The sequence below is a fragment of the Bubalus kerabau genome, chromosome 14, assembly GCF_029407905.1.
Source record: "Bubalus kerabau isolate K-KA32 ecotype Philippines breed swamp buffalo chromosome 14, PCC_UOA_SB_1v2, whole genome shotgun sequence".
NCBI classification, from domain to species: domain Eukaryota; kingdom Metazoa; phylum Chordata; class Mammalia; order Artiodactyla; family Bovidae; genus Bubalus; species Bubalus kerabau.
The window spans coordinates 64,090,182-64,101,746 of NC_073637.1; the positions used below are offsets into that span (position 1 = coordinate 64,090,182).

General features: G+C 46.1%; 1 long non-coding RNA gene across 2 annotated transcripts; it reads left to right on the forward strand.

The window, feature by feature from the left end:
- The first annotated feature begins 499 nt into the window (after nt 1-499).
- LOC129627305 (uncharacterized) lies at nt 500-10,933 on the forward strand. Of its 2 annotated transcripts, XR_008702538.1 has the most exons (5): nt 500-563; nt 853-1,132; nt 1,307-1,498; nt 7,307-7,370; nt 10,703-10,933. It is a non-coding gene; the product is annotated as an uncharacterized LOC129627305 (long non-coding RNA). The 2 variants fall into 2 exon arrangements; XR_008702537.1 differs by lacking the exon at nt 1,307-1,498.
- Nucleotides 10,934-11,565: the final 632 nt, after the last annotated feature.

The window sequence follows — 11,565 nt, forward strand, 5'->3', positions numbered from 1 at the left end:
TGTTTACCCACTAAGTCACATCTGACTCTCTTGCACCCTATGGACTGTGGCCTGCCAGGCGCCTCTGTCCATGGGATTCTCCAGGCAAGAATACTGGAGTGGTTTGCCATTTCCTCCTTCAAGGGATCTTCCGACCCAGGGACTGAACCTGTATCTCCTGAACTGCAGGCAGATTCTTTACCACTGAGCCTCCAGGGAGAGAAGTAAATTCTACCCTTTATGATGTAGTTCCATGTCTTCTTGACAATCAAAACAAAATAAAAAAAAATCTTATTGTGTAAATCCTGTTAAAGAGAAAAACCACAGGCCCCAAACTGTATCGCTTGTGCCCATGATACCAAACCTAGACCCAGCTGCAGCTTCAACCTTTCCCAGGTACGTAGTCTTTTTTTTATAATTTTTATGGGGAGTATGGTTAATTTACAGTGTTGTATTAGTTTCAGGTGTACAGCAAAGAGAATCAGTTAAAACTGGGCAGTCTGGAACCTTCTGGCCCTCACCACTGAGGGCCCCACGGGACTTCTCCACCATCAGCACCAAGCCCCACTCCAAGGGAAGAAGAGGTAACCTGCATGGTAGACCCTGTCCTTCTTCCAAAACAAGGTGCCAGACCTGAAACAGTCCTTTCTTTTCTCTCGCCAGTGCCTTCCTTGCTGCACCCTCCTTCTTCCTATTAAAACCTCCCATTTTGTGCTGCCCCTTGGACTGCCCTTTACCACCATCACTGAATAAAGCTGGTCGGATCTTTGAATTTGCTTAGCTGAATTGTTGTTAAGAATCCTAAGAGCTGGATTGCACTGTGTAATTTTCCAAAGGGCCCTGAAGGCACATATTATTCTCCTTCTTTTGTAGATGGAGAAATGGGTGCCCTGGATGTGTGTTGGCCAAGGCCACCCAGCTATTCCCTGGTGACATCCAGGTTTGAAACCTGATTGCTTTGCTCTCCACTCTGATGAACTCTTTGTAGGAAGAGAGTGTGTTGGGTCAGAATCTCTGAAACCCATGGCACCTGGCTGCCCAGCTGGTGCCTCCTAGGTCCTCGGAGCACGTGGATTAAGAGGAGGGTGTGGCCAGTATGGAGAGAGATCAGAAATCACCAGAACCCTAGGGCCCTGCAGGATGGTCTGCTTTGGTTAGTGCACTGCTGGAGGGTGGGGGAGGGGTGCGGAGGGGGTGGGGTGGAAGGGGGGGTGGGGGTGGGGTGGAAGGAGGGGTGGGGGTGGGGTGGAAGGGGGATGGGGGGTGGAATGCGTGGTCTGCAGTCTGTGGGCCCTTTCTGATGCTGATTTCATTTTGCAATTCTCAGCTCCAGCCTAGTCCTCAGAGAATGAAGGATATGAGACGATGCCCCAGTGTGGGCAGGGAAGAAGGCAGAGGAAGTCCAGGGACTTGCCTGGTCATATCCCAGCTGATGGTAGCCCCATTGTACCTGGAGGTACAGGGCTTTCTCACCTTCAGCCAGAACCAGCATTTACTGAGGACCAGCTTGGTGTCTAAGGTGCTTAGCAGAGTTAGTTTGTTTAGTGCTTTCAAAACCCAGCAAGGTTGTATCCTTGTTACAGTAAGAAAAGGAACCCTCAGAGAAGCTAGTTGCTTGTCCAAGAAGTAGGAAAACTTTTTTAACACACATGTTTTATTTAAATATGCTACTTAAAAAAAAAAAAAAGCAAATGAGAGGGAAGTAAGTGGAGAAACTGTGGATGTTCTGTTGCTGAGAGGCAAAGGGTGGAGGAAGGAGCTGTTGTGGTTCTGTTAAATCAGAGCCTCTGGTTAGTGAACCGCTACAACAAGAGAGGAAGGACCAGCCCGAGGCCGGCTGGGGGTTGTGGGCCTGCGAGCAGGAGAGGGGACAGACTCTGGTGCCTGGGAACCAGCTGGGCTCCACAGGGTGCAGGCAGGAAGCCACTTGCTTTTTTTTCTCCCAGTTGCCTTTTTCACCCACACTGTAGGCAGTTCCTTCCAGGCCCTGAGTGAGGTCTCAGGCAGATCCCACAGCTTTTCAGCTTATCTTGGGTGGGGAAAAAAAAAAATCCAGGCTGGGCTGATGTGGAAACTGACTTCGGGTCCAGTTGAAAAGCTGTTCCCCACTCAGCTTGGGCCTGCTTTTCACATACTGGGTGAAAAAAGAACTGTGCTCGTTACTCTTCTCTGTCCCTTCGTGCCTGTCTTGTCACCCCCCAGCTGCTGCTTTGGGGGGCCGTGAGGGTGGAGGGAAGTAGGTAATTAGCCGAAAAGGTCGTCCGTGAGTGCTGCAGGCCTCAGGTGACCATGACTGTGACCATGACCTGGGCGAGTGTTCCACCACTGATTTTTCCTCAAGAGAGGCGCTTGGTGAGGACTTAATGGACTGCCATCTCTGGGGGCGTTTTACCCACTTGATAGCGACTCCCCAGCTTTCTGCTTACCATCTTGCAAGTCCAGGTGGGCCATGGTCCAGCAGGTCTCACCTGTCAGAAATGGAGAGCTTCGGCTCACCTATACCTGTTGAATCAGAATGTGTGAGTGTGTGTGTGTGTGCGTGCTCAGTTGTGTCCAACTCTTTGTGACCGTATGGACTGTAGCCGCCAGGCTTCTCTGTCCATGGGATTTCCCTGGCAAGAACACTGGAGTGGGTTGCCATTTCCTATTCCAGGGGATCTTCCCAACCCCTGGATGGAACCCACATCTCTTGCAGCTCCTGCTCTGGCGAGCAGATGCTTTACCGGTCTGCCACCTGGGACGGCCACGTTGAGTCAGGATCTACATGTTAACGAGAGCCCAGGTGATGTGATGTGCAGGCAGGTTTGAGGAGCTCTGGCTTCCAGCCACCCCCAGCCCCTGACTCCCAGCAGCATCTCTCTTCAAGGGTTCACCAGACAGGCTTCACCCTGTACTTTTTAGAGCCTCCAAGTCCAGCCCCCTTCCACCCATGTACAAGTATGAGGGGAGTCTCTCCTCTCCCCATAGTAGGTTCTCTGGCTGCAGCTCTGGAAATTCAACTTACAAATTAACAAGAGAAATCAAGTTTATTGACATGCATATGCATGGGAGCACTCAGCTATAAGTAACTCAAAGGGGTGGTAAGACTTTGAGCTTATGCAGCATCTTAACAAAAGAACGATACATTTTTAGAGAAGCGTCAAGACATAAGAAAAGCATTTCGGGCTTCTGGGGGTGGCAAGTTGTGGGACTGCAAATACATGAAGGAATCAATGGTAGATGAGGTCTGGCTTTAGCAAAGTTTGTTATGGAGATTCCTGCCATACTGCTAAGGGTCTAGATTATGTCCAGTGATTAACTTCGATCCTTCTTGATAGAGAGGGGAGAGGACATAGCCCCTCCTGACCAGTCCCTGGGGATCTCACCCATCATGCTTATTAAATGTTCCACAGGATGAGCAGACTGTAGTCCATTCAGCTCTTCCCTCATTGAGAGATACTCAGGTGGTTTTCCGACTTTCACCTCTTCAAGCCAAGCTTCAAAATGTGTCCTCTGGTTTGTGTGCTCCAGAGCTCTCGTTTCTAAGGGTCACCTGCAGTAGAACATGGCCTCCAAAAATACATGCCTTTATTGTAGAGAATGTCAGATTGTTGTCCAAAAGTTTAGCAACTTACACTTTTACCAGCAAGAAATGACTGTGCCCTCTTAACCGCAAGACAGAGTAAAATAGTGTAGCTGTTTATGGGTTAAGCTAATTTGATGTGTGAAAAAGAGTATGCCGTTAATGTTTTAGTTTGCTTCTCTACAATGACCACAGGGGTCAGGGTGTTTTTGTTTTTTTTCATGTCCACTGACCACTTACATTTCCTCTTCTACAAATTGCCTTCTTTATTATTTTAAAATAAACTTTCTCTTTGACTGCAGTATGTGGCTTGTGGGATCCTAGTTCCCTGACCAGGGACTGAATCCAGGCGCTGGGCAGTGAAAGTGTGGAGTCCTAACCTCTGGACCACCAGGGAATTCCCAAAATGAACTTTATTTAAAAGAACAGCTTTAGATTTACAGAAGAATTCTGAAGACCGTGCAGAGGTTCCCACAGAGCTGCGCCCCCTTTCCCCTGTTAGTAACACCTTACATTACTTTGCTACATTTGTCATAGTCCATGGACCATTACTGATACATTATTATTAATTGAAGACCTTCAAATGTCCTTAGTTTTTCGCCTACTGTCTCCTTTCTGTGCCAGAAAGTGAACTAAAACATGAACGGCATACTCTATTTCACCACATTCAGTTCAGTAGGTCAGTCGTATCAGATGCTTTGCGACCCCATGAATTGCAGCATGCCAGGCCTCCCTGTCCATCACCAACTCCCAGAGTTCACCCAGACTCACGTCCATCGAGTCAGTGATGCCATCCGGCCATCTCATCCTCTGTCGTCCCCTTCTCCTCCTGCCCCAATCCCTCCCAGCATCAGTCTTTTCCAGTGAGTCAACTCTTTGCATAAGGTGGCCAAAGTACTGGAGCTTCAGCTTTAGCATCATTCCTTCCAAAGAAATCCCAGGGCTGATCTCCTTCAGAATGGACTGGTTGGATCTCCTTGCAGTTCAAGGGACTCTCAAGAGTCTTCTCCAACACCACAGTTCAAAAGCATCAATTCTTCGGTGCTCAGCCTTCTTCACAGTCCAACTTTCACATCCATACATGACCACTGGAAAAACCATAGCCTTGACTAGACGAACCTTTGTTGGCAAAGTAATGTCTCTGCTTTTGAATATGCTACATTACACTTAGTTATTTCAGCTCCTTGGGCTCCTTCTGGCTTTGATGACTTGTCAGACACTGCTTGTTTTCCATGACCTTGACAGTTTTGAATAGTGCTGGTCAGACATTGTGTATAGTACGTCCCTATCTGGGTCTTGTCTTTTTCTCCTGACTAAACTGGTATTAAAGCCCAAATTATCAGCCTGGCCTTGGCATCGGCCTTGCACACCTGGCAAGGCAGTGTTTGTCAGATTCTCCCCTGCAAAGTCACTCTCTCCCTGCTTTTTCCACCCTCTACTCTTTGGAAGGTAGTTACTATGTATGAAAGTGAAAGTCGCTCAGTCGTGTCAGACTCTTTGCGACCCCATGGACTGTGTCCATGGGATTCTCCAGGCCAGAATACTAGAGTGGGTAGCCGTTCCCTTCTCCAGGGGATCTTCCCAACCCAGGGATCGAACCCAGGTCTCCCACATTGGAGGCGGATTCTTTACCAGCTGAGCCACCAGGGAAGCCCAGGTCCTATGTATAACCCACACCTATGGAGTAGGGGTTATGCCTCATCTCCTTTAGGGTAAAGTACATGAATGATTTTGAACCCTTCTATATGAGAGAGTTGGCTGTTTCCCTTTGTTTACTTAATTATTCATTTACACATATCCATTTGGATGCCTGGATATTTACCTTATACTTTAGGTTATAATCCAATACTATCTTATTTTCTTGCTCAAACTGTTCCAGCTTGGACCATTTCAGATGATGCCCATGACCCTTTGACGTACTACCATCAATGTGTGTGTGTGTGTTTTTAAAATTTATCTATTATTTATTGAATTTTTGGCCACCCCCTGTAGCATGTGAGATCTTAAGTTTCCCGACCAGGAACTGAATCCACACCCTCTGCTCGGAAGGCGGCGTCTCAACCACTGGACCGCCACAGAAGTCTGGGCTTTGTTTTTTTGATCACATCCTTGCCTTCTGGCATTTCGAGGTGCTCCAGGTTCTTCTTGTGTCCTAGAATCAGCTTGCTCTACCCTAGAATCAGCCTTTTCTCCTAATAGTTCTAGTTTCTTTTATGAGAGAATGGTATTGGAAAACAAGGTCTGGGTACAAGATTGCTCATTGCTATTGGGGTGTTATTGCTTCCAGTTTCTTTCAGCACACAGAGCAAGGGAATGTATGTGAACTTATTAACCAGTGTATCTATACACATTTATAAATATTTCTATATGAATATGAATTCATTCCTATATCCACAGCTCTATCACTACATGGAATAGTCTCACCTCCTTCCCATGCTTATTTGTAAATGCCCACTCCAACAGTGAGAATCCTGGCTCCCTACAATATTCGCTTCATTGTTGATTTCTAGTACACATGTATATCAGCATCAGAATTATTAACCCTACCCTGATGGGAAAAACTTCATCAGAGTACAGTTTTACGTGTAGTTCGTTTTGCCTTTAGTCTTATGGCTCCATTCATTTCCAAGGTTCCCTCAGTCAGCACCTATCCCCTCACCTCCTTAAGGGAGGCGTTTTGTTACATTTCCAGTACAGATTATTTCATCCCAGTCTGCATTCAATCCTGGAGTCCCTTAATCTCCTAGATGATTTACTTTAATGTGTATGCATTGGTTCACTATTTGTGCTGTGAAATTCTATGGATTTTGACAAATACACAGTGTCCTATATTTACAAGTAGTGTATCATATAGAATAATTTCACCATCCAAAAACAAAAATTGCATACTTCTATTCAACCCTCTACCCCACTCCTATCAAATTCCTGCCAATCACTGACGTTTTTACTGTCTCTATAGTTTTACCGTCTCCAGAATCTCATATAGTTGGAATTTTACAGTAGGTAACTTTTTCAGATTAGTGTCTTTCATTTAACAATATGTATTTGAGGTTCACACGTGTCTTTTCCTGACTTGATAGCTTATTATTTTTTTTAATCACAGAATAATATCCCATTATGTGGATGTACTACAGTTTATCCATTCCATGTTCTATTGAAGGACATCTTGGCTGCTTTCAGTTTTTAGAGATTATGAATAAAGCTGCTATAAATATTCTTGCCTATTTTTAAATTGTCCTTTGCTTTTCAAATTGTTTGCTAAGGACTTTGAACTTCATCAGGTTTCAACTATTTTTTTCCTAGTCTATTATGTCTCCACTGACTTCATGATTTTTGCCTCACAATATTAAAAAATGTCATTGAATATATCTGTAATTTTTGTTATGGCTTCTGGGTACCCTGACTTGCCCAGATTGTTTCTCTCCATCCCAAGGTTGAAAGATGTTTTCTGAATCTGTCTTCCATTACGTATTAAGGAAGAGTGCCTAGGTTTAAACAGGAGATAGAAATGCTGAAGAATTACAGAGTGCCTGGGGTACAGCGACTTGGGGCTGAGAAGCGTTCTGTCTCTGAATTCCGAGTGGTCCATCACCTGGGCTTCCTAGGGTGATCCCCGAGAAAAGGTTTTCATGGGGTCCCTTCAGACACATGTAGTTCTGGAAGCAGGGACCCATGTGGTCTGAATTTGGCAAAGCAAAACCAGGCCCCAGGCTTGTTTCCTGAGCTCATTCACCCCTATGTCTCCTTATTTTGTTTCCTTCCTAGATTGTAAGTGCCATAAAGTCGAGGGCCAGGTCTGGCTTACTGATCCTTCATTCCTCAATGCCAGGTGAGAAGGAAGGAAAGAGCATGGGTGATTTCCCTCCCTTAACTCTGAAGTTCCACGTGAAGTTCTGCTGTAGGCCCCGGGTGGCTAACCTCACCGGACCACCTCACAGGCTCCCTCACCTCCGGCTCCCCCACTGGGTGTGGCCAATGGATACCCAGTCAGGGGTTTGGAGGCTTGGAGGAAGGGGAGGTGGGAGTCCTGATCGCTGTCACGCCTCACGGGCTGGGCAGGCCTGGCAGCAGCACGTTCTTAGGTACTCACAGCTCCCGTCCTGCGGCCCTCCTCCCAGGATGCCCGCTTTCACCCGGGCACCCACACCACACGTCCTCCTCAGCCTCTGCGGCTCAGGTGGGCGAGCCCCTTCCCTCGGTGGGCAGTGGCTGTGGGTATCAGCGTCTCTTACTACTTAGAGGAAGCTTCCCACACCTCTGTAAATAGTCACTTCACTAAGAAACCTTCTCATAACCCCCGACCGAGTGTGCTTTCTTTGCTGCCTGGACTCTGATGGGGCCTTAAAGGGGGAGAAAATTAGGGAAAGAAGCAAGAGGAGCCTGGAAGGATAAGAGGTTCCCTCAGAAGCACTCACACAGGCCCGGGAGAAGCAGTCCTTGTCATTCCCTGTGCTTACCCCACTGCGGGAAGAGAGGACCTAGGACCGTGCGAGGCAAAGCGATGGCCGGCCTGAGTCAGCCCAGCTCCCCCCGGGCTACTGGCTCTGTCCTCTGTTCCCTCAGTGCTTGGTTCTATCTAGACAAGAAACCTTGATAAAGTGAAATTATAACTTACCCTTTTATAGGCCTATCTCCCTAACCAGACTGGAACTCCTCAGAGGCAAAGATTTGGGTTTTGGCCATTTCTGGATCCTGCCCATTTTCTTGTTTTCTTTTTTTTTTTAATGTTTATTTTTATTTATTATGTATTTTGCCGTGCGGGGTCTCAGTTGTGGCGCATGAAATCTTCGTTGTGGTCTGTGGGATCTAGTTCCCTGACCAGGGATCGAACCCCAGCCTCCCGCATTGGGAGTGCAGAGTCTTAGCCACTGGACCACGCCCCTCACCCACCCCCGCCAAGGGAAGTTCCCTGTCCAGTTTCTTCCAGGCTGCTGGGCACAGAGGAAGTCCTTGAGTGGATTCGCGTTTAGAAGGGAGGAGGGTTTCTCCCACAAATGAACCTGTAGGCCCACCCTTCTAGAACCCACCCCCTTCCTCAGTGGTGAAACCACCTCAGAAGCCGGTGGCCAGGTCCTGAAAGCTAAAAAGTGCTCGACACTGATGATAGCGGAAGTTGACTAAGCTGCTGACGCAAGAAAACCAACTTCCTCTTCCAAGATGGCTGCCGGTTCGATTATCATGCTGTCTCGCCCACACACATCCTGGCCTCGTGCCTCCCTGCCACCTTTGCCTCCTTCTTCATCGGCTGCCAGCTTGGCTCCAACAGCTTTCTCCTTGTACCTTTCTGTTCTGTTGCTGTCTCAGATGTTGTCCGAATGATCCATACTAACCCCTTCACCCCTGGATCAGGAAACCCTCACCACACCAAGTCCACAGTGTGGACCACGTTCTCCCATCCCCAAATCAGGATACCGTCATTTGAAACCGGGGCTGTCCCAGAAAACCTGAGATATCCCTTGGATTTATAGAAGCAACACTAAACCTTGATTCATTTTTAACTTAAATGATTTTGATAACCACAAATGTATGAGGAGGAAAAACAGTGAACAAAGCTTAATTGTGTCTGACTGTAGTTTTCATAGGCAGTGGTGTCCAAATGCCTGTAACTTTCTAAGGCAGTGGCTTTCTAAAATTTTAATTGTATTGGCATATAGTTGATTTACAATGCTGTGTTAGGTTCAAGTATACAGCAAAGTGATTTGGTTATACGTATAATCATTCTTCTTTAGATTCTTTTCTATTATAGGCTATCACAGAATATGGAGTAGAGTTCCCAATGCTACACAGTAGATTCTTGTTGGTTGTCTATTTTATGTATAATAGTGTATGTTCATCCCAAGCTTCTGATTTATCCCTACCCTCTTTGTTTAGTCACTAAACTGTGTCCAACACTTTTGTGACTCCATGGACTGCAGCCCACTAGGTTCCTCTGTGGGATTTCCCAGGCAAGAATACTGGAGTGGGTTGCCATTTCCTTTTTCATCCCCTCTAATGCAGTGTTAATTTAAAACGTTCCATTAGTGGAAACATTTTTATTTTATTTTATTGAAAGATAATTGCTTTACAGAATTTTGTTGTTTTCTGTCAAACCTCAACATGAATCAGCCATAGGTATACATATATCCCCTCCCTTTTGAACCTCCTTCCCATCTCCCACCACATCTCACCCCTCTAGGTTGACACAGAGCCCCTGTTTGAGTTTCCTGAGCCATACAGCAAATTCCCATTGGCTATCTACTTTATGTATGGTAATATGTTTCCATGTTACTCTTTCCATACATCTCACCCTCTCCTCCCCTCTCCCCATGTCCATAAGTCTGTTCTCTATGTCTGTTTCTCCATTGCTGCCCTGTAAATAAAGACTTAAGTACCATTTTTCTAGATTTTGTATATATGCATTGCTGCTGCTGCTAAGTCGCTTCAGTCGTGTCCAACTCTGTGCGACCCCATAGATGGCAGCCCACCAGGCTCCCCCGTCCCTGGGATTCTCCAGGCAAGTACACTGGAGTGGGTTGCCATTTCCTTCTCCAATGCAGGAAAGTGAAAAGTGAAAGTGAAGTCGCTCAGTCGTGTCCAACTCTTAGCGACCCCATGGACTGCAGCCTACCAGGCTCCTCCGTCCGTGGGACTTTCCAGGCAAGAGTACTGGAGTGGGGTGCCATTGCCTTCTCCAATATATGTGTTAGAATACAGTATTTATCTTTCTCTTTCTGACTTATTTCACTCTGTATAATAGGTTCTAGGTTCATCCACCTCATTAGAACTGACTCAAAGGTGTTCCTTTTTATGGCTGAGTAATGTTCCATTGCATATATGTACCACAACTTTATCCATTCATCTGTCAATGGACATCTAGGTTGCTTCCATGTTCCAGCTGTTGTAAATAGTGCTGCAGTGAACAATGGGATACATGTGTCTTTTTAGATTTTGGTTTCCTCAGGGTATATCTAGGAGTGGGATTGCTGGGTCATATGGTGGTTTTATTCCTAGTTTTTTAAGGAATCTCCATACCATCTTCCATAGTGGCTGTATCAATTTACCTTTCCATTAGTAGAAACATTTTTGATGCCGAATATCATCATTCATGTTGTTGTATTGTTTTCAATAAAAGCTGTTATTTATGTGTATAATAAACTGTGACACTTTGTATACCATTGTAAGATTTTTCATCTGAAATCCCAGCCCAGCCCTGGAATCATCCCAGCCTGGTGCCAGATGGTGAATGAAGAAGCCTCTAGAAGACTTCAGTCACCTGAGTTTTCCCAAATGGAGCAAAGACAAGGCATCCCACCACGCCCTTCCTAAATTTCTGACCTACAAATTCATGAATGTTAGAAAAATGATTGTTTTATTTTTAAAAAACCACAAAGTAAAGTAAAACTCTTCTCTGGTTGTTTGTTTGTTTGTTTTTGAACTTTTTTCTTAGTATATGAAAATTCAGTGAAAACTGAAGTTTTAGAAGAAGAAAAAGAGTATTTCTGCACCCCCCCCCCACCCTGAGCCTTCCAGATTGAACTTTCAGATATTCTGATGCTTGGTGGTCCCTATTCCACCAAGAGTAGAAGTTATTCCAGCCACACAGGGTTATGCCCACATCCCTGGGGCACTCTCTATACTGCAGAGAGAAAGATGACCTGCTGGAAGGAATTCTAAGTGGTGGGACCAGTTGTCTATAGAACAGTGAATGCTGGATTTCAAATGCCCTGTCTGGCATCCTGGCTCCAGGACCCTTGCTGTTACTGACTTGTCTGAAGCACACCTAAAGCCCTTGACAATTATATCATGGTGTTAGTCTTGCCTTCACTGAACAAAGCTCCTAGAAAGGTACTTCTCATTGACAACTGCTCCTGGCAGTATCATTACAGGTACTCAATAGAGAAACCCTTGCCTTTATATCAGTTTTCCCTGTGAGGATGATGAGCAGATTCAGGCAACTAACCCACCACCACAGGCCAGGCTTCCAGCTGAGGGGTGGCCTCTGGCTTCCCTGAGGGATCCTGCAAGGCAATGCTTTCATCAATGCA